The sequence below is a fragment of the Archocentrus centrarchus genome, chromosome 7 (genome assembly GCF_007364275.1).
Source record: "Archocentrus centrarchus isolate MPI-CPG fArcCen1 chromosome 7, fArcCen1, whole genome shotgun sequence".
Lineage (NCBI taxonomy): Eukaryota > Metazoa > Chordata > Actinopteri > Cichliformes > Cichlidae > Archocentrus > Archocentrus centrarchus.
Window position 1 is genome coordinate 2,704,887 of NC_044352.1, and position 21,471 is coordinate 2,726,357.

Genomic DNA, 21,471 nt, shown 5'->3' on the forward strand with positions numbered 1-21,471 from the left:
CTGGTTGGTTTCATTGTTTCTATCCTCAGGCTTCTTAGTTTTCTGAGATCTGTTCTTGGCTGTTTTTTACTTTCTATTTAATCCGGTTTCAGTTCTCAGCCTTCCTGTGTTCCCGCTTCTGTTTGGTGTTTCATTCTTTCTGGTTTGTTCTCCTCCATCCATCCATCCATCCATCCATCCATCCATCCATCCATCCATCCATCCATCCATCCATCCATCCACTTCCGCTCATCCTGTTCAGGGTCGCGCGGGGGGGCTGGAGCCTATCCCAGCTGTCATAGGGCGAGAGGCAGGGTACACCCTTAACAGGTCACCAGCCTGTTGCAACAGGCAACAGGTTTGTTCTCCTGTTAAGTGGATTCAGTCCTGGTCTCTGTTCCTTGTACTGTAGTTTAAGTCCTCCTCTTGTGTCTAGTTATGATCTTGTTGCTCTAGTGTAGGTGTTGTAGTCCCTCAGTGTGTCTGCTTCCCTGTGTCCTTAAGGCAGCATTTGTTTCCATGTCTACTTCCTGTTTTACTTTGTATCATATTCAGTTTTACTCCCCTTGTCTTGTTCTGCTGTGCTCCCTGGTGTGTCCTCTCTCCCTGATCACCTCGTGTGTGTATCATCTGTGTCCTCCTGTTCTTTGTCACATCATCTCACTCAGGTGTGTTTCCTGGTTCAGAGTTTCCCAGAGTATTCCTAGTTGTTGACCTGTTAGCTCCAGGTGAGCTTTCTAGTTTTCTTGTACCTGATGTGCAACCAGCAATAAAGTTGTGTATTTCTGAGTTCATGCTTTTTCCTCCTGAGTCCTGTGTTTGGGTCCTTATCCTGCCTGCCACACTGCAGAATCATGACTCTTATATGTCAGGGCTGTTCAATATTTGCAAGGTTCAGTGGATGGGACATGCTAGCTTTCATATCTTGGTTTTATTCCTGCATGTTCAGACAGAACTGCATTTGTGAGCTGTGGTGGTTTGTCCTGGTTCAACCACTGTTCCTGTGGTAACAGCGTTTTGTTGTTTTCACACTGTGGTCAGGTTACATGGATAGACTAGTGGACCTCACTTTTATGTCCCATTTGTGCTCTTGGAGTGCCACCATGCCATTTTGTGGTATAGCAGCATAATAACATTTACAGTACTGGGCTCAATTGTTGACCACTTCTGTTTGATATTGATTGATGCTCAGCAATTCTGTATGCTGCATAGTTATTATTTATATATTACAAATGGCATATTTACTGGTCTGTAATTAGGTTAATTTGCACAGTTATACACAAATCTCCATCTTTTGGATGAAAAGAGCATGTCCAACATGTCCAAAAGCAGGTCAAACACCCTGAATCACATATTTCCTAAAAATTCTATGCCCTCTAGATCAGATATGGAATGCATTCAACTATGTCATGGACATAGTTTTACAGTGTGTATCATATTGAAATACATTGTTTTTCAATGGGCTGAGATTGAAACAGCGATGCATCCCAAAAATTAATATTCAACTTCAATCTTTCCGTATTAATAACGGTTAGGCTCAGGAGCCAATTAAGTGGTATGAGGGGGGCCCCCAAATCAAATTTCACTTAGGGCCCCTTCAAGGCTCGGGCCGGCTCTGCTCACAGCTTTTAGATTCATACTCACATAAAAACAATCCTAATCCTAATCTCAATTAGGAGCACGAATGTTAGAATTGTGCACACATCTTTTTGACAGTTATCTTACTCCATATAAAAATGGACTGTACCATTCCTAAAAATAAGAGGGAACATATCCAGAACACAACGAAGAATTTATAATGCCTACAGTCGGTGGTCAATAGTTGCCATTAACAAAGGCGTAAAAGGCGTAAACTATTCTATTAACAGTGTAAAAAAAAAAAAAAAAATTAGTTTCTTTATGAAGATGTAATTATGCTAGCAAAACAAGCAATCTGGGCTTCCTTCCTAATTAATGTGATACATAGAATTAGCTTACATTTAGCAGGTGCACCAAGGACTCATACAAATGTAATTTCAAATAACATCAAAGTATGACCTAATTGATTTTAACTTGATAGTCATGCAAATTATTGAATAGCAATATAAGTTTTGAAGGAAGAACACAGAAAGAAAATCCAGACATTTAAAACTTATCAGATTTACAGCTGGTGTCCTTCTTTGTTTCCTTCTCATCTTTGTGGAAGACCTCTCCATCCAGCTGCTTCCTCCAGCTCAGTCTGAGGTCTCCCTTTACACCCTGGTCCTCCAGCTTCTGTGTGAGCTGAGACACAAAAATGTTACCTGAAATCACTCAGACAAAATTCTTTACTAAAATTTTCTCTTCAGCTACAAAGTGCAAACAGTGTTGTTCAAGTGTTAAATTCACCCTTCACATACTGCTGATTTTCTGGACAGCTGGGGGATAGACCTGTGTATTGATTGGTAAACATTTGTTGTCAGCATTTAAAATACTACAGTATGAGGCAACACACTGAAATACAGCCTGAATCTATAATCATACAGTTTGAGACAGTTGCCTGCAAGTGCTCCAGGTCCCGGGTGGTCGGGGCAGAGCTCGTCAGTGCCAGCTGGGAAAACCTGTGTCCTGTGTTTCCAGTCTCATAATTAAGTACATTTTGTGACAGAGACACAGACATTCACATTCTCTCACTCTCTGCCACAACCAAACAAACATACATGTAACACAACATGTTTCTCCCCCTTTCTTTCTTTTTTCCTCGCCTGTCAACTCTGGCATTGCTACAATACATATACACATGTGTGAACAATAACACAAATGAATAAATAGAAATAAAAACAATAACAAGAGGTGCCTATACAGAATTTATAGGCTCCTCTTGGAAAAGCAAATATGTTCAGCACAACAGTGCATTCAGATCATAATTCTGATTGCAAAAGCTTATAATAAAGCTTATAGTCAGTCTACTTGTCATGGTCCCTCCACCCTCCTGTGTGTGTGTGTGTGTGTGTGTGTGTGTGTGTGTGTGTGTGTGTGTGTGTGTGTGTGTGTGTGTCTCTCTCTCCCTCGCTCTCTGTGTCTCTCTCTCTCTCTCTCTCTCGTCACCCTCGTCATCTGCCTCACCTGGGAGTAAGCAGACACACCTGTTCAGGCTCATCTAGCCTCCTATTTAAGCTGGCCGGTGACAGTTAGTCTTCGCTGGATCGTTGCCGTTAACGGTTTCCAGCAAGACAAGTCAAGACATTCCAGACGAGACAAAACGGATGTGAATTTTGGACCCGTGGACCATCACAGGAGAGGGTCAGGGTGGCGTTAGAGTGAATTGGATTGGGACCCCGAAAAAGAGAGGACAACATACCTGTTATCCCCCCCCCCCCTATCGTTTGCACTTTGTAAATAAACACTGTCAGACTCTAACCTGGAATTTCTGCCTGCTTGAGTCCTTTTAGCCCCAGCCATGACACTACTTTGGGTGGTTACAACATTATGGCTCATCATCAAATTGATGGAGAATATGAATTGGATTGCAAACTTAACGTTTGTGTTCTTTTAAAAAATGTTAACTTTGCTGTTTTTAAGGTTGTTTTAAACAAAGCATCTAAAGTTATATTTCAAATCCGGGCTGGGGTGGGTATCCTCGTATCCCCTCAGCTTGCTGCCTGTAAATTTTCACCAGTGGATGAGAGGGTTGCTTAACTGCACCTTGGGGTCAGGGAACGGGTCCTGACTATTGTTTGGGCCAAATGACAGTTCAGAGTACCCGCTTCTTGAAGTTGCTGGGCGTGGTGCTCGAGGGTGTTCCATCTGGTGACTCCATCATCCTACTGGGAAACTTGAATGCTCACATGGCCAATGACAGTGAGAACTGGAGGGGTGTGATTGGGAGGAATGGCCTGACTGATCTGAACCCGAATGGTGTTCTGTTATTGGACTTCTGTGCAAACCAGTTTGTCCATAACGAGCACCATGTTCGAACATAGAGATGTCCATAAGTGCATGTGGCACCAGGACACTCTAGGTTGCAGGTCGACGATCACTTTTGTAATCATATCATCAGATCAGTCAGGAGAGAAAAGTGGTGTTCTATTCTTATGTGTATTGTGTGGTTAGGGTGCTGCTGACTTCAACTGAGCCCATAGATTTACATTTACGTTCATGAATGTAAATGCAGAGGATTTACAACAAGGTGCAAACCACTGGTTACATTCAGGAACAAAAAGAGCAGTTCATACTTTGCCAGAAAACTTCTAAAAGAGCATGAAGAATTGAGTTATGTTGGAAACAATGTTATGGCATGTTTTAAAGTTCTACTACAGTGGAAGAGCCAGAAACTATAGATGTTTTTGTTTAAGTAACAACAGATGCTGCTCTTATGCAGAATATTCCAACTAGAGACCAGTGGGAAATAACATGACTAGAAACTAGGGTTTAATCCCGGGATCCGGGATTCCCGGGAAATGCGATCAGAACCATTTCCCGTTTCCCGGGAAACGTTAGACGGGAAACCGGGAAAAAAGTCGTGCGCGTCGATTTGACTTTCAGAAAGAAAAGAAAGCTTCAGATTGTTAAATTTAAGGAAATATTGAGAGAAGGGTTCGTTTAATGCGAAAAGCATTACTCTTCATTTCAGGCACGTTCAGCCTCCGTTTAAGGCTTCAGCCTTCATCTCAAGCGTTTTAATAGAGGTATTACACAGTTGTACTTTTTTCCTCTTTAATTTGTTGAAATCGTAGGCAATGTGTTTACCCTAAGGTATTTTGTATTATATAATTTGATATTATATATTGTTATATTGCATTATATAGCCTATAAAATATGCCTGCCCTGAACAATAAAGAAATATCTGTTTAACTTCGAGTGTTTCTTTTCCTCGTTTGCAGCCGCTTACTAACAATCATGAATTAGGATACGGGCCTAATGTGTGAAGAAATTATCATGAAATAGATTGCTTTAACATATTTCGCTTTTAAAATGGGGTTGAGTAAAATATATATTTTTTAGGCTATAAGGATCGGCCAGTTTTTCAATAGACGATTCACAACGAACCTACTTTAACCCTCAGACACGGTGTTATAAATTTGCTGTTGCCAGAATGGCAATGACCAAGTCGTGGTGCATTACTCAAGGCCCTGTGTTATGTCATATTATAGTGTAGTACGGTAGTTAACTTTTCAATGACTATTACAGCGTTCCACTGGTGGAGATATAGCGCAACAGATGTCGCCACGACAGCGTGGCTGAGCCTTTATCAATGCTGTGGAGATGAACCGTATTGTTTTGCACCAGCAGTTGTAAAATAGCTTGGTATAATTCCATGTACAATGGAGGAATATTCGAATTATATTTGTTAAGGGAGTGTTGAGGAACGATACAACACCGCATAGCTCGAGCACTCCAATCTCGAGATGTAGGTTTTATTGCGTTAATCAAGCCGACGTTACCCCCTACTGGGCATAACAGGACATAGCTGGAAAGCTACCTCTACAATATCACAATAGGTTAAGGCCGACACAGGCTACAGAAGGCCTAATTAAAATAAAAAAATAAATAAACTTTTTCCCGGGATTCCCGGGAAATGGCTCGTCATTTCCCGGGATTTGATTCATGTCATTTTCGGGAAAAATATTAAACCCTACTAGAAACAGATAAACAGAACAAGAATAGGTAGAGGAGACTAGGGCAGGACCAAATGCAATGGACATGGGAGGCAATGACAAAGGAAAAGACAATACTATATACACATTCAAGCCTGGATGATGAAGTGGAGTCACCTTTTTTTCAAGCTCCAGAGACCTGGATGAATAAGAACCTACACAAACATACCTGTTTCAGCATCTCTTCCTTTACTGCAGTACTATTCAGATCCAGTATTTTGGGTTTTGTTTCCAGCCTCAGTTTTACCACTTGTTTGTAAGCAGGCGCTTTGAAAAAAAGATGGACAAAGAAGAATAAACAGCGTTAGGATGGCCAATAAGGACTTTGCAGATCAAATTGGCACAAATGTATTTATTTATTTTTTTAATTGAACAGTGCTTTCTGTCGCTGCTCCCCGTCTCAGTGGAAACACAGTGGATATGCTGCGTGGCTGCAATGGCTTTGAAGCAACATCCATTTCAAAGTCTAAGTATTTAACAAGTCTTTTGTACTGTATTTTCCGGAGTATAAGTCGCACTTTTTTTCATAGTTTGGCTGGGGGTGCGACCTATACTCCGGAGCGACGTATATGTGACATTTATAACACATGAACCAAAATACTAAAGCCACTTGACATCTCCGTGAACTGCAGCTTTAAGGCAGTCTTGCGTAACCTGTGGGCGCAGTGGATGATGGATGGAGAGCACAGCTTAACGGCAACTGGGAGAATGCGCCACCCAACTTTCCTGGAAGTCATTGGATGGATCAAGAAAACATGGGCTTCAGTGACAAACCATCCTGTTGGGATTCAGAAAGGCTGGAATAACTGGAACCGCAGCTGACGACGAGTCTGACTAACGCGACACAGAAGAGGAAGCGGCGCTTCGTCTACGGAGTGTACGGAATTGTTTAGAAGTGACACCGAGGATGAAGAATTCAATGGATTGATGGTTTGGTTAACTTGTTAGTATGTTCTTTATGCTATGGTTATCTGAATAACTTAATGTTACGTTAACATACCGAACACGTGTTCGTTGTGTGTCATGTAGCTGAATGTGTTACGTTAGCATAACGTAGGCGTAACCGTGTTCGTCCTGTTCTTTAATCCATTATTATTTTAAATTGCCGTTCAAGATGGAATTTCTGCTCTGGGTCTCGGATTCTAGCAACCCCCCCCCCCCCAAAAAAAAGTGCGACTTATAGTCCAGTGCGACCTATATATGTTTTTTTCTTCTTTATTATGCATTTTTTGGCTGGTGCGACCTATACTCCGGAGCGACGTATAGTCCGAAAAATACGGTAATTATTAATTTTTCTTCTTTTTTAAGCTAGACCCAATGTATTTACTATTTTTGTGGATAGTGCTTAAAAGCAAACTAGAGTGCAGTTTGTGCAGTGTAGTTTCTGATTGTGAGGATCAGAGGTAGATGGGAGTAGCTTCTTTTTTTTTTTTTTCCAATTTGAAAGCATGCAGTGAAATTCTAAAACTCAAGGCTACCTCAATCGTGTCTTACCAATGTAGCAAACAAATGCAAACTTCTGGTCACAGTTCCAGTCTTCCCATTTCCCCAAATTTCCAAAGTATCCTGCTGCACAAGTGTTATTCCCGAAGTTGTTATTTGGTCGATATGATTCCACATTCCAGTATCGAAATGGGGAATTAGTTCCATCCGTCCACTTCCAGGTGTCTCTGAAAAGGCCGATCCAGACTGTTTGTCCTGCAGGTACCAGCTGCTGTACCTTCTGGTTCTCCAACATGTTTCTCACACTGGCCAGGTCTGTGTACTTAGCTCTGCAGTAGCTCTGGGCCTCAGTCCAGTTCATAGTATTGTTGATGAGCACAAATGTCACATTCAGCCCTGAAAACAGACCAAAGTGAATTGTTCTGTTGAACCATAAATGTATTTGTAAATCTCAAAATCAAGGACATTCTTATCATAATTTATACTGCGGCAAATACAGAAGAATCAATAAGTGGAGAAATCAAGAACCTAAACTGTGTTGTTTTATGGTTCTTTAGTAATTAAAATCCTCACCTCTGACATCAGAGCAGACTGCCTGCAGGGTTTGGTTACAGTCTTGATCATCCCATTGTCCTTTGTCAGACATCGCTGCACAATGTTCTTTGCCTCCTGCATTGTTCGGATTTCCAGATGACCAATTTCTGAACTCAGTCTCGACATTATTGTAGAAATCTCTGTCTGACATCGACCACCTCCAGCTCTTCACATCATCGTATAACCCAATCCAGGCTAACTGAAATAAATAATTTCAGTTTTATTAGTTATCTGTGACAATCTATATGACCTAAACTTCCAGCTGAGTAATGAGCCCAGACACCAATGATGTATTATTTTGACTGAACATCACATTTTGATTTCAGTTTAGGCTAGATGATTGTCAGATGATGCAGGACTCTTTTACTTCTTGTTCAAACAGCCCCTCTAGAGCAAGACGTTCTGTTTCAACTCATTTTCCCGTTGCAAGTTAATAATTGTCTCACTAAGCTCAATGTTCCATCCTTCACTTTCAGCGCATCTCACATGCATAAATCTGGACTTTGTACCGTCCACATCTACACAGGTCAGTTCCTTTAGTTTCTTTCATGTATCCAGCTAAGTCACGCATCATGTTAAACTGTCTTTATTTTAGCCATCAGCAAGTGATATGTGTACTTTCTACAGTAACAGCCCACATGGTGGCCGTTTGCCAGGCAGCCATTTTCTTAGCAGATGTTTGAAAAGAGAATTTTACAAAATGACAAAAGTCTTCACTTGATTACTTAAAATTTGTTATATAGAAACCCATTTTATATTGTAAAATACACGTGCCTTATCAAAGCTTGTATTCTGCTTAATCAGCTGATAATAGTAGACTGTCAAGCCTGTTGTCATGGTCCTGGGCCGGTGGCCCAGTGTTTTTGTTATCTTTTTGTATTGGTCTTCAGTTGCTTTTTCTTGTTCCTTATGTTTTCCTGGTGTCAGTCTGCATCTTTTTCTCCCTCTTCTGTCTTCCTGTTCCGTGGCAGCCCCCAGGTTGTGGAACGCTCTGCTTATGCACATCAAACAGGCCTCTTCACTAGCTATTTTTAAATCTTCTCTTAAGACCCACCTTTTTCACCTGGCGTTCAAACAAGCTTGAGATGTTTGTATCGCAGTGTATTTATTTCTTATGTATCTATTTGTTTTTTAGTCTAATTTTATCCTGACTTTTGATTGTGTATTTTATTTTTATTTTATTGTTGCTCTTTTATTTTTATGTTACTGATGCTCTTATTTATTTTTATATTTTATTGATGCTCTTATTTCTGGGTGTTGACTTTTACGTTTGTCTTTTGTTGTTTTTATTCTTCCATGTTCAGCACTTTGGTCAGTGATTACTGTTTTAAAGTGCTCTATAAATAAATTGGCTTGGCTTGGCTGTTTTACTTTGATAGTTGTCTGGTCCATGTCTGTTGTCTTCAGTTTTGCTTCCCCCAGTCTAGGTAATCAGCATCACCTGTGTTCCCACCTGTTTCCTCTTCCCTCATCAGCCCTTCTGTGTATTTAAGTCCCGTGTTTTTGCTGCCTGTTGTTGCATCGTCTTCGTATGTTCTCCGGCTGTGTCGCTTGCTTTTCCTTGGAATTAAGTTTTGTATATTTTTGGTGCCTCGGGTTTTTGCTACTAGCTCTGCCTAGTCTGGCTTTATGTTGAACTCCTGCAAATAAAAATAGAATTATCTTTTACCTCCGCCTGACGAGTCCTGCTTTGGGGTCCTCTTTCTGCCTGCTGCACAGCCGAGACGTGACACCTGTGTACGAACCCCTTGCACAGAAATAACCAGCTGTCTGCTGCACAGTGAGAGGATTATCTGATGAGTCTGAAGAGGCTCTGAGGGTCATGTAGCGCCGTGGCAGGCAAGGGAGGGACTCCAAAAGCAGAACACCCCAGGCGAGAAGCTTAACTTAAAATTTAAGCTTTATTGGCAGACATAGAACCAAGGGCGTAGGAAGGAGTTTACTATTGGGGGGGACACATATCGGAAGCCTGATAGATCCGTAAATACTCGGAGCAAAGTATAAGAAATGCTATTTGATCTTTTACTTTCTCCTTTTTCAAATGTTTCTTGGAAAAATAGTGTTGTGTACACCTATATTATTGCATGTATAATTTACATATATATATGTTTTATAATCATGAGACATGGACAAACCACCAAACAAAATGGCTTGAGTCTTTTATGAAGCATAATGACTGTCATTCCAGGCTGTATGGCTTACTTTATCAGCAGGCTGCACTGGTACTAGAGTATTAGGGCCACATTGAGAAAAAAAATAAATTGTGCATTTTGAGAATAAATTCAAACCTTTAAGAAAAAAGTCAAAATGTGCAGATTAAAGTCGTTTCAAGTCAAACAACTGCCACGACACGTCTGTTATCCCCTCCAGAATGTCTTGTTTTATGAGTTAGTGAAACTATACTTTAGAATCGGTTTTAGTAACAAGGAAATGATTTCTCTTTTAGTACATAAACAAGATGTAGTTTTAAGTATGAGGACGTTAAAGAGAGAGTGCAGAAAGCTGCATCTGCTCAGAAGGAAAAACCACACAAACTGGCAACGGTTAGATGGAAGGATGGCTGCACCTTCGTACAGTACAGAGGGGACATGTAGACCCACAAGACACAATAACACAGCTGATCAAGTTGTTTCTACCCAAGGCATTTTGTAGAGAGTATAGCAGCTGTGGCCGTTATTTGACTTGAAATGACGACTTTGACGATTTTGACTTTATTGTCAAAATGCTCAAAATTATTTATTTTTTCCTCAATGTGGCCCTCACACTCCTTCATATACTAGCAAGCTAAATATTTCAGCAGCACAAAAATAATTTAGTAAATGGCTCCTCTGAAAAGGAAAGCTTCAAATCAGAAGTGCCTGACTCCATGGTATAATTCACAAACGCACAGCTTAAAGCAGATAACCCGAAAGCTGGAGAGGGAATGGTCCATCCATCCATCCATTTTCTTCCGCTTATCCGGGGCCGGGTCGCGGGGGCAGAAGCCTAAGCAGAGAAGCCCAGGCTTCCCTCTCACCAGCCACCTCCTCCAGCTCATCCGGAGGGACCCCAAGGCGTTCCCAGGCCAGCCGAGATACATAATCTCTCCAGCGTGTCCTGGGTCTACCACGGGGCCGCTTCCCGGTGGGACATGCCCGGAACACCTCACCCAGGAGGCGGCCAGGAGGCATCCTAATCAGATGCCCGAGCCACCTCAACTGGCTCCTTTCGATGTGGAGGAGCAGTGGCTCTACTCTGAGCCCCTCCCGGATGGCCGCACTCCTCACCCTATCTCTAAGGGAGAGGCCAGCCACCCTTCGAAGGAAACTCATTTCTGCCGCTTGTATTCGCGATCTTATTCTTTCGGTCACTACCCAAAGCTCGTGACCATAGGTGAGGGTAGGAACGTAGATCGACCGGTAAATCGAGAGCTTCGCTTTTACGCTAAGCTCCCTCTTCACCACGACGGACCGGTGCAGCGTCCGCATCACTGCAGAAGCAGCCCCGATCCGCCTGTCGATCTCCCGTTCCCTTCTCCCATCACTCGTGAACAAGACCCCGAGATACTTAAACTCCTCCACTTGAGGCAAGAACTCGTTCCTGAGCCGGAGATGGCACTCCACCCTTTTCCAGCTGAGGACCATGGCCTCAGACTTAGAGGTGCTGATTCTCATGCCAGCCGCTTCACACTCGGCTGCGAACCGTTCCACTGCGAGCTGGAGGCCCCCCCCTGATGAAGCCAACAGAACCGCATCATCTGCAAAAAGCAGAGATGAGACTCTGAGGCCACCAAGGAAGAAGCCTTCCGCCACCTGGCTACGCCTAGAAATTCTGTCCATAAAAATTATGAACAGAATCGGTGACAAAGGGCAGCCCTGGCGGAGTCCAACACCCACAGGAAACGAATCCGACTTATTACCGGCTATACGGACCAAGCTCTCACTGTGGTTGTACAAGGACTGAAGGACTGACAGCTCTTTATCCTCTCAAGGATATTCGAGTGTGCGTGGGAGTTTGCCCAACCAGTCTACATGTGCTTTGTGGACTTGGAGAGAGGGAATGGTGTCTCACTAAATTAGAAGATGCTCATTTAGCCTGGAAAAAGAGTTTGTTGCTCTATAAAAAAAAGCCCTCCGTAAAGCTAGGACATCTTACTATTCATCATTAATTGAAGAAAATAAGAACAACCCCAGGTTTGTTTTCAGCACTGTAGCCAGGCTGACAAAGAGTCAGAGCTCTGTAGAGCCGAGTATTCCTTTCACTTTAACTAGTAGTGACTTCATGGATTTCTTTACAAATACAATTTTAGACATTAGAGAAAAAATTATTCATAACCATCTCAAATCTTGATCTTCATGTTCGGCTGCTTTCAGCACTGCTGGTATTTGTTTAGACTCTTTTGCTCCAGTTGATCTTTCAGAGTTAACTTCAATAGTTACTTCCTCCAAACCAGCAACATGTTTATTAGATCCCATTCCTACTAGACTGTTCAAAGAAGTCTTTCCAATTATTGATGCTTCAATCTTAAAAATGATCAATCAGTCTTTATTAGTTGGCTGTGTACCACAGACCTTCAAGGTGGCTGTAATTAAACCGCTACTTAAAAAGCCATCACTGACCCAGCTGTCTTAGCTAATTATAGGCCAATCTCCAACCTTCCTTTCCTCTCAAAGATCCTTGAAAGAGTAGTTGTAAAACAGCTAACTGATCATCTGCAGAGGAACGGTTTATTTGAAGAGTTTCAGTCAGGTTTCAGAATTCATCACAGTACAGAAACAGCATTAGTGAAGGTTACCAATGATCTTCTTAGAGCCTCTGACAGTGGACTCATCTCTGTTCTTGTCCTGTTGGACCTCTGTGCAGCTTTGATACTGTTGACCATAACATTTTATTACAGAGATTAGAGCTTGCTATAGGTATTAAAGGTACTGCACTGCAGTGGTTTGAATCATATTTATCTAATAGACTCCAGCTTGTTCATGTAAATGGGGAGTCTTCTTCACACACTAAGGTTAATTATGGAGTTCCACAGGGTTCTGTGCTAGGACCAATTCTATTTATATTATACATGCTTCCCTTAGGCAGTATTATTAGAAAGCATTGCATCAATTTTCATTGTGATGCAGATGATACTCAGCTTTACCTATCAATGAAGCCAGATGACACACATCAATTGTCATGTCCTGGGCCATCTGCCCAGCATTTTGTGTTAAGTTTTTATTTTCCTGAGTTTCAGTCCCCAGTTTGTTTTGATGTCTTGCTCCCTTTGTCCCTGTCTCCCCTGTATCTATGGTCTTGTGTCTGTTTTGTCATCTTGTTCCGTATGTTTTCCTGGTGTCAAGTCTGCGTCTTTGTCCCCCTCTTCTGTCTTCCTGTTTTACTTTGATAGTTGTCTGTTCCATGTCTGTTATCTTCAGTTTTGCTTCCCCCAGTTAAGGTAATCAGCGTCACCTGTGTTTCCACCTGTTTCCTCTTCCCTCATCAGCCCCTCTGTGTATTTAAGTCCTGTGTTTTCTCTGCCTGTTGTCGCGTCGTTGATGTTGTTGTGCCCAGTGTGTTCCTGCCTGCCCTGTATTTTGTTCGTCGGTTCCCCAGAAGGATTTTTGTATTTTGTTTCCTTGCGCCTTCCAATAAACACCTTTACTCATGATGTTCTCTGGAGTCCTGCGTCGGGGTCCAGCTTTGCCCGACACACCGCCCGCCATGACATCAATTAATTAAACTGCAGGAATGTCTTAAAGATATTAAGGCCTGGATGACCTCTAATTTCCTGCTTCTAAATTCAGATCAAACTGAAGTTCTTGTACTCGGCCCCACAAATCTTAGAAACATGGTGTCTAACCAGATACTTACTCTGGATGGCATTACTTTGGCCTCCAGTAACACTGTGAGAAATCTTGGAGTCATTTTTGACCAGGATATGTCCTTCAATGCACATATTAAACAAATATGTAGGACCGCTTTTTTGCATTTGCACAATATTTCTAAAATTAGAAACATCCTTTCTCAGACTGATGCTGAAAAGCTAATTCATGCATTTATTACTTCTAGGGTGGACTATTGTAATTCATTATTATCAGGCTGTCCCAAAAGCTCCCTGAAAAGCCTTCAGCTGATCCAAAATGCTGCAGCTAGAGTACTGACAGGGACTAGAAAGAGAGAGCAGATTTCTCCCATATTGACTTCTCTTCATTGGCTCCTTGTTAGATCTAGAATAGAATTTAAAATTCTTCTCCTCACATACAAGGTCTTGAATAATCAGGCCCCATCTTATCTCAAAGACCTCATAGTACCATATCACCCAAATAGAGCACTTCTCTCTCAGACTGCTGGCTTACTTGTGGTTCCTCGGATACTTAAGAGTAGAATGGGAGGCAGAGCCTTCAGTTTTCAGGCCCCTCTTCTGTGGAACCAGCTTCCAGCTTGGATTCAGGAGACAGACACCCTCTCTATTTTTAAGATCAGGCTTAAAACTTTCCTTTATGATAAAGCTTATAGTTAGGGCTGGATCAGGTGACCCTGAACCCTCCCTTAGTTATGCTGCTATAGGCCTAGGCTGCTGGGGGGTTCCCATAATACACTGTTTCTTTTCATTCATCTTATTTACTTTGTTTATACTGCACTCTGCATTTAATCATTAATCGTTATTAATCTCTGGCTCTCCCCTCAGCCCAACCGGTCACGGCAGATGACCCCCCCTCCCTGAGCCTGGTTCTGCTGGAGGTTTCTTCCTGTTAAAAGGGAGTTTTTCCTTCCCGCTGTCACCAAGTGCTGCTCATAGGGGGTCGTTTTGACTGTTGGGTTTTCTCTGTATTATTGTAGGGTCTTTACCCACAATACAAAGCGCCTTGAAGTGAGTGTTTGCTGTGATTTGGAGCTGTATAAATAAAATTGAATTGAATTGAATTAACGCACACAAGTGCAAAGTTTGATATGTTTTATTGGTTGAAAACATTTAATAATGGTCAAAAATGCATTTATGAAGGCTGACTGGCAACAGAACTGGTTCTTTAATTAAACAACGTTCTGACATGAAAGAATCCTCACAGATAATGTAATTAACAAATTATTCACTTTTTTATAATCAGCCTTAAGTTAAAAAAAAAACAGCTATTACAATATGCTTATTCAGTTTGAAACTCTAATCTAATAAATCAACCTCTCACATTTAATAGAGAAGCTGTGTGCCTTCTTACAGCCCTGCATAAAAGGTTAAAATTATTGGCCTAAGCAGAGAAGCCAAAATGATTTTTCAACCTCTCATTTGAAACTCATTCAAATTGTCTTCTTGTCCAGTAAGTAAACTTTATCCTATGTATGAAAGTAAACTGACAAACAAGCCATATTCATGGTAACATTCCCACAGACCGTTTTACCACATTCAAACAGTTCCTGACTCCTGCCACTGTCTCCGGCTCCCAAACACTAGAAGCCGTTCAGAGGGGGTTGGGGGAGCGCAATGGCATGACGCTATGTTGCGCCTTCAAAATAAAAGCACGCGAGTTAAAAATCTTTCTCCTCCACGGTGGAATTTTTGGGTGGGACAAATGCACCTATATCCAATATTGGGGGGGGCATGTCCCCCCCGTCCCTACGCCTATACCTAGAACAGAAGGGAGGGCTGAGAGCCAGCAGCACAAAGTTCTCTTCCAGAAACCAAACGTGACTTGACTTGAACTAAAGCATGGACATGAAACATAAAGCAAACATAAAGCACTGAGCAGGAACAGAGGCCATCCAACAACAACCTGACAAAGAACTGACTAGAACCCAGACAATATACACACACTAGGTAATGAGACAATGGGGAACACCTGGGAGGGAGACACAGGAAGCAAAACTAGACACACCACACAAGAACCAAAGACACACCAAAATAAAACAGGAAGTAACCAGACACAAAGACCAGGGTTAGGACACATGACCTTGACACATGGACAGAGGGAAAATACTAAACACAACATCTGCTCAACATGAAAAAACAATAGAATACATTAACGGAATATCAAAGAACAAGCACAAAGTGCTGGAACAGCAGCCCAGGACCCTGACACCGAGACTGTGTAGTCTGCTGGGGGAGCAGTACTACAGCTGCTGTCAGGAAGAGACTCCATAGTGTGATTAGGGGTGCCAGCCAGGTATCTCTGACATATTAGACTTTTAAACCTCACAAAGGATGCAAAGTATGGAGTCTTAACACCCTCTAACATCGAATAAAACAAAAAGCCATTCAAATGTAGAATGCCCACAATGAATATATTCAACACAGGAAAAAAAAACAATCATGTAACACAGGTAGGTAATGAGTCCAGGTAATCAGTTCCGCAAAGCTCTTCAGTTAATTCACAAGAAACAAAAACAAGTCCACTCCAGGTTTTACTCAGTTCAGTTCAAAACAAATGCAAAAAAGGCCAAAACAAAGATTCCACTCCTGGCTTTTGTATCCCCCCAAAACCAAACAAAACACGGAAGTGCACTCCCGAGTTCCCACAGACAACGTATGCCAGCTGTCATTGTCAGCAGTTCATAAACATTTAACTCCAGCAAGTTTGACAAGCTGGAAGACTTATGACACCATGGCCTGTAGTAGATTGTCCAGTCCTGGGTCGTTCCCGTCTCTTAATCCCAGCAGTTCCTCACCCATACGGTCCTGTTGTGAGACTAAGCTACTCGCGGAGACACTAAAGCAAGGGGCTAAGCTTGCCGTGAGTACGCCTGGATAACTCGTGATTTTTCCTGATGCTCGCTGTCTTCCTTCAGTGTTCACACTCTGGGGGCTTACTCCACTGAGCCCTGGCCCACGAGTAAAGTGGTATGGACTGGGATGAACGTCATAGAGCCAAATCTGTGGCATCCTATTGGTCAGCACCCAGAGGGCGTGTAAGTAAGTAAAAAAAACAAACAAGGGTGGCCTTAATTTAAGGGACAGCCATCCGGCTGTCACACTCCTACCCCCCTGAAAAAAGCTGGAACCTAAGAGGGCTTAATCAGAATTTGGTTATAATGCTGGTTTTGTGTTTGTGCTTTTGCCATGTTGTTGGTATGAGGAAATGGTTCCATGAGATAGACTCCAAGCATTTCCCAAGCCCTGCTGACCAGAGTTTGTTGGAATCTCCCCCATGGTTCTCGGACTTCCGGTTTGTGGAGCTGGCACACTTTACAGCATTACACATACACATTACACCACAAGTGCTTGCAGATGTTTATATGTTTTGTATCTTCCAGTGTGGCCAGACAAGGGACTGTTGTGGTAGTGGTGGAGTAGCTGCGGGCGGAGAGAGGATGGAATGTAAACCTGTGGGGCTCCCAATGATATCTCCCGTTTCCCTGATTCGGTTGTAGAGGCTTTGTATTTCAGGGTCCTCCCCTTGTCCCTTTATCTTCAGGTGTGAGTGGGAGGTGATCAGATGTATCCTTCTTTGGGTGCAGGGACAAAGATGCAAGTTGTGAAGGTGGATAGCCATTTGGTTCTGCGTGCAATACAACAGCACAGGTGAGTGGCTGAAGGTGTTCTACTGGAATGTGGGTAGGTCCTGCAGTCCTGCCCATAAGTAAATTGGTATGGGCTGGGATGAAGGCTACAGCGCCAAATCTGTGGCATCCTATTGGTCAGCACCCAGAGGGCGTGTAAGTAAGTGAAAAAAACAAACAACAAGGGTGGCCATAATTTAAGGGACAGCTGGCTGAAGATATCCGGATCATCAAGAAGACCAGCTTTGTCCTGGGCTGCTCACTGGACACTGTGGAGGTGAGGACGGAGTGGAGGATGATATCAAGGCTGTACTCCATGTTGTCAAATGACTCCCGCCCTCCCAGCTTTGACGAGCTCCATCAGTGATATGTTCCTGCACCTAAAATGTCTGAAGGTCTTTTCTCCCTGCAGCAGTCAGACTTTTAAACAGCACTTCTCCCAGAAATAGAAGTAGTCCTTTATGTTCACCACTACTTTACCTTTGTTGCTGCTGTACTGATTTTCCCCATCTTGGAGCTAATCAAGGGATTTCTTATCTTATCACCCCTACAACACCTCCTGGGGGTGGTGGGCCTACAGGAGGGCGGGCCCCTGTCTCCTCTTTGGGCTGCACCTGACTGGGCCCCACAGACTAAGGCCCAGCCACCAGGCCATCTCCCTCAAACACCCTGGCTTCAGGGTGGAGCCTTGGTAACCCTATCCTGGCCAGAGTAAACTGTTCCCTTGATTATCTTCACCCCTGTACACGCTACATCTGTTAATTCATCTAAATCCCCATCACATGCCTCTATGAACATGTTACAGTCTGTACAGTCATAACAGTCCTGTCCAGTTTTTAATGTCCTTTATTTTAGTTTTTTCCCTCTTCAGAAGTGATCTGTAAGAAGGTAGAAGGTTAACACAGTTGTGGTCTCCATTTCTGAGAGGAGGTAGAGAAAAAGATTTGTATTCCTCCTTCACTGACCCATAACACAGGTCGAGAATCTTATCCTGCCTGGTGCGACATGTTACATACTGGGCGAAGTTAAGAAATGTCTTTTTAAGGGAAACATGGTTAAAATCACCCAGCACAAAGTTTGGAGCATCAGGTGAGATAGACTGAAGCTTCTGCACAACATCAGAGATAGTCTTACAGGCAGAAGACGCACTGGCCTTTGGGTGAATGCACACAACTGTGATAAAAAGCTGGGGAAACTCACGGGGCAAATAAAAAGTGTGCAGGGATACTGATAAAAGTTCCACATCGGGGTACAGGTTCACTCTCTCAGAGTCACAGAACTGCAGTATCTCAGATTAATATAGAGACATACCCCTCCTCCTTGCGTTTTCCCCGTCACGATCAAGAGAGTATGGTGCTTTGAAGCCGCTGACTGACAGGGCTCTGTCCTGGTCACGTAGGGATTCAGTATAAATACCAGAAACTAAAAAGACCTACAACCTAAAATAAACCAAGAACAAAAACCACATCACGAAAACACGAGAATCTCACAGGGAAACACAACTACAGAAAAAAAAAAAAAAAAAAATAATCACTGGGGCACTGGCCCAAGACCATGACAGTGTTCCAACTATGGGGGGGAAATCACACTCCTCAGCCTCCCCAGGAAAGTATATGCCAGGGTGCTGCAAAGGAGAGCTCGTCTGTTAGTTGAATCTCAGATTCAAGAAGAACAATGTGTTTTTTTGTCCTGGTTGTTTTACTTTCCTGCTTAAATCGGTGGCACCCTTGCAGGCAGCGGCCGCAGACACTTATCTCCCCTGTTTGTTTAGTTTTAGAGTGTTATGGAATGCAATTTCATTGTATGTCTTGACGTATGATGACAATAAATTCTTCTTGTGTCTTGGGCCAGCTTTTTATCCTCTCAAGAATATTCAAGGGTGCGTGAAAGTTTGCCTATCCAGTCTACATATGTTTTGTTCAGCCATATTCCTCGGGGTATTCTGTGGGAGTATGGGGTGTCTAGCCCATTGTCACAACCCGTCCAGTCCCCGTACAATTAAGGTGAGAACTTTGTCCATATTGCAATAAGTTGAACTAATTTCTGGTGGGTGTTGGACTCTTCTAGGGCTGCCTTTTGTCACTGATTCTGTTCATAATTTTTATGGACAGAATTTCTAGGTGTAGCCAAGTGGTGGAAGGCTCCCATCTTGGTGGCCTCAGAATCTTATCTCTGTTTTTTGCAGAAGATGTGGTCCTGCTGACTTCAGATGGTGGCCTCCAGCTTGCACTGGAGCAGTTCGCAGCTGAGTGTGAAGAGGCGGGTATGAGAATTAGTACCTCAAAGACTGAGGACATGGTCCTCAGCTAGAAAAAGGTGGTGTGGCCACTCCGGGTCAGGAATGAGTTGCTGCCCTAAGTGGAGGTCTTGTTCATGTGTCTCATGCTCTGACAGATTGGGGCTGTGGCTGCAGTGATGTGGATGCTGTGCCAGTCCATCTTGGTGTAGAGAGAGCTGAGCGTAAGTGAAGCTGTCAATTTACCAGTCAATACATGTCTCTACCGTCAGATATGGTCACGAGCTTTGAGTAGTGACCGAAAGAGCGAGATCACGGATACAAGCGTCGAGTAGAGCTTCTAGTCTCTGGAGCTTGAAAAAGGCGACTGGACTTCTTTTTGTTTCTTGAAGACGTTTCACCTCTCATCCGAAAGGCTTCTTCAGTTCTCAACCAAATGGTGGAGAGACCCAGGTATTTAAACCCCTGTGGGCGTAGTCCCATGGAGGTGGTTATGACCCTCTATTGATCATGTGCGTGAACACATGTGCCCAGGTGTGAAGAGGGCGTGGGTCATATTTAATCAGTGGTTTCAGTTGAAACCAATTTAGGACTCCGCTCCATTGTTTCCTGTGGCCTATTGAGGTCACTGGAACAAAGGTGTGAATGGGGGTTGAGACGTCTGGGAAGGGAGCTCAGGACAGCACTGTAAGCGGGGGAAAGTTGGTGACGTAATCCACCTCCTCTGTTCAATGATGGTTGTTCACAGTGGACATAGATGGCTTCTTTCACTCCTCTTTCAAACCATCTGTTTTCCCTGTCCAAAATGTGAACATTGGCATCCTCAAAAGAGTGCCCTTTTTCCTTCAGATGCAGATGTACTGCTGAATCTTGTCCTGTCGAGGTGGCTCTTCTATGTTGTGCCATTCGTTTGTGAAGAGGCTGTTTGGTTTCACCAATGTAGAGGTCCGAGCACTCTTCACTGCACTGAACAGCATACACTACATCGCTGATCTTGTGTTTGGCGGGTTTGTCCTTGGGATGAACCAGTTTTTGTCTTAGGGTGTGACTTGGTTTGAAGTATACTGGGATGTCATGCTTGGAGAAAATTCTTCTGAGTTTCTCTGACAAGCCTGACACATATGGGATGACAATGTTTTTCTTCTTGTCCTTCCTATTCTCTGTAGTTTGTGTTTGGCCTTCATTCCTGTGCATCTTAGCTGATTTGATGAAGGCCCAGTTGGGGTAACCGCATGTTTTGAGGGCTTTCTTAATGTGTGTGTGTTCCTTATGCTTCCCTTCTGCCTTAGAGGGAACACTTTCCGCACGGTGTTGTAGGGTCCTGATCACCCCAAGTTTGTGTTCCAGAGGGTGGTGGGAGTCAAAGAGGAGATACTGGTCTGTGTGTGTGGGCTTCCGGTAAACTTCAATGTTGAGGCTTCCATCTTCCTCGATAAGCACTGCACAGTCCAGGAATGGTAACTTGTTATCTCTGGTGTCCTCCCTGGTAAAACGTATGTATTTATCCACTGAGTTAATGTGACGAGTGAAGGCTTCTACTTCTTGGGTTTTGATTTTGACCCAGGTGTCATCTACATATCTGTACCAGTGGCTAGGTGCCATCCCTTTGAAAGAACCAAGAGCTTTACTTTCCACTTCCTCCATGTAAAGGTTGGCTACAATGGGAGACACTGGGGAGCCCATGGCACATCCATGCTTCTGTCTGTAGAATCCATCATTGTATTTAAAATATGTTGTGGTAAGGCAGAGATCTAAAAGTGCACAAATCTGATCTGGGGTGAAGCTGGTTCTGTTCAGTAAGGAATCGTCTTCCTGTAGTCGTCTTCTGACGGTCTCCACTGCCTCAGTTGTGGGTATGCAAGTGAAAAGTGAAACCACATCAAAGGACACCATGGTTTCATCTGGATCCAGTACAAGATTCTGGACCTTGTTAGTAAAATCTGTAGAGTTTTCAATGTGGTGGGGTGTGATGCCAACAAGCGGTGATAAGATGGTGGCGAGGTGTTTGGAAATGTTGTAGGTGACCGAGTTTATACTGCTGATAATGGGTCGAAGTGGGACTCCTTCTTTGTGGATCTTTGGGAGTCCATAAATGCATGGAGTGGCTTCTCCAGGGTACAGGCGGTAGTAAGTGGGGCGGTCAATGGCTTTTTC